The following is a 2349-nucleotide window of genomic DNA, read 5'->3' on the forward strand; positions in this document are numbered from 1 at the left end:
GACTCTAAATTAATAAACATAATTATTCCAAGCTTGTCACGGCCAATTTGGTTGGTTTAATTTGAGTAATTTAACCACCGCTGTATATGTCTCATCCTAATAATCTCTCTTAAAATTAAACAAAAGAACAATTAAAGATTTGACTGATCATGTTGTTTCTAATAAAAGAAAAAGATCTCTCGTACGCATTTAAGCATTTACCGCCCCCAAATCCCAATTAGCTTGGAAATGGCATAATATCGTCCTTAATTTCAATTAAGTTAGCAGCCACGAAACTGCAAACGGAAATTTTGATGATTTCTGTCCACAAATGAGCTGATCCTTTTGCTGGCATCGTACGCGAGATTGTTCTTTTCTCTTCTTTTTTTATTTATTTTTATTTTTATTTTTATTTTTGACGTCACTAGTACTATTGTCTCTCTATCTTCATTCATTAATGTGTGTGCTACCACTAGCTAGGTTGGTCTACCGATTTAAAAATAAGTCTCTTCTTCATCACTCATCATATAAAGGAAGATATTAGCCACTACAAACAGTAATATATACAACATGTATTATATTTTGGAATTAATTTTACCTTACTTGCATTGTTAATTTTTGGACATTTCCCTAGTCTTTTCAAATCACAACAAATACATTATAAATTAATTTATTTTGTATTAGGCAGATATAAGAGTTGAGTTTTTATTTTCTTTCCCCTTTCATGGAAAATTTAGCTATTTTCTAATAATAAAACCTTCTTTAGATATTAGCCCCTGACCGAAAAGTTTCTTCAAGAACCATATTTTTTTTATATTTATTTTTCTCTGAATAGATGCTAGTGATTTGCTATATAAGGTATTGAGTAGAGTATGTTTCTAATAGTTAGATTTGCTGAAAACCACATCAAAAATAAAAATAAATTGTGATAGAAACCTAATTATGGCTGAAAACAAAACGTTATCAGTATTATATTTTGACAGGTTCTACCATAAAAATCCTCACTGTATTATGATATAGAAAACGCAAAAGGGAAAGTGGAAAAGGCAAAGCATTTATATCCTCAACAACATTTGTGCACTTTGAAGCTGTCAGTGAATTATTAGTGGTTTGCAACCACAAGAAGAGGCCTTAAATGAAGCTCTGCCCAAACACACTTGTTGCCCAGTGAATCACTGACTGCAGACCCCTATCTTATCTTCTCTTGTTTAATATTCCGTACCACATTATTCCTACTGCCATAATAATTGGTATGTGAGGAGCCATTTTGGTATGCTCAATGTATTAAAAAAAAAAAAAAGATTCTTTGTATTCACATCGCTCAACTCATCGTTTTGGCAGGCTGCGTTTGCAAATATAACCAAACATTACACTTCTTGTTAATTATATATGTATATATATATATATATATATATGTTATAGTTGTTGTTAATTAATCTAAAAAGGTAAAACAAAAGCGAAGAAGATGTGCCTTTGTGGGACAAATTCGATTGTAGTCCACTATTCCAGCTATCTCTGATTTCAAATTCTTGTAGGGGCTAAAGAAAGGGGGCAGAATATAACAATCGGCTATCAACTTTCTATATACTTTCATAATGCCCTTTTTCCGTTTTTTATAAGCTTTAATAACGCCATTTGTTAAAGCAATATATATATTATCCTTCGTTCCTTCGATGAGAATAATAATAATAATAATAATAATAAGGATCATTTATACCCCTAAACGTTGAAATCATCACCCCCCTGAATTTTAAAAACTCATTTTGTCTTGTAAATTTTAAATTGTTCACACTTTATCCTTTAAGTAGAAATTTCCTTTAAAAACATATTTAATAAAATAAAATAAAAAAAAAACAGAGAGAACAATGCGTAACCACACTTAACCACTTTTTTCTCTAATTTTATTAGGAATTATTATAAAAGGACTTAAATGAGACTAATTTAAAATTTAACAGGTAAAATGAGAGATCAAAATTTAGCGGGAAAACTGGACCCTAATTAACAACGACAACAACTAGAAAGGAATTAAACTATTTTTTTCGATGTCCCCTCAAAAGAAAGATATCTCATGATTCTCATCTCAGTGCCCAGTGGCTTAAAATCCCCTGCTTTCCTGATCCGGTTCTAGTTGGTTTTAAAATGTTTTTATTTTCTGTATAAAAATAGAAATGAAAACGTTTTCATTTTTATTTTGAAATTATTTCTTAAATACGTTTAGTAGTTTTATTTAAAGATTAATTTCAGTTTAAAAAAAAACTGAAACTGCGTTTGGTAGTTTAATTTTTAAAAACATGTAATAATATTTAAAATAATAATATATTAAATAAATAATATTATTAAATATATTAAATAAATAATATTATTAAATAT

This window comes from Morus notabilis, unplaced genomic scaffold, assembly GCF_000414095.1.
Source record: "Morus notabilis unplaced genomic scaffold, ASM41409v2 Scaffold518, whole genome shotgun sequence".
NCBI classification, from domain to species: domain Eukaryota; kingdom Viridiplantae; phylum Streptophyta; class Magnoliopsida; order Rosales; family Moraceae; genus Morus; species Morus notabilis.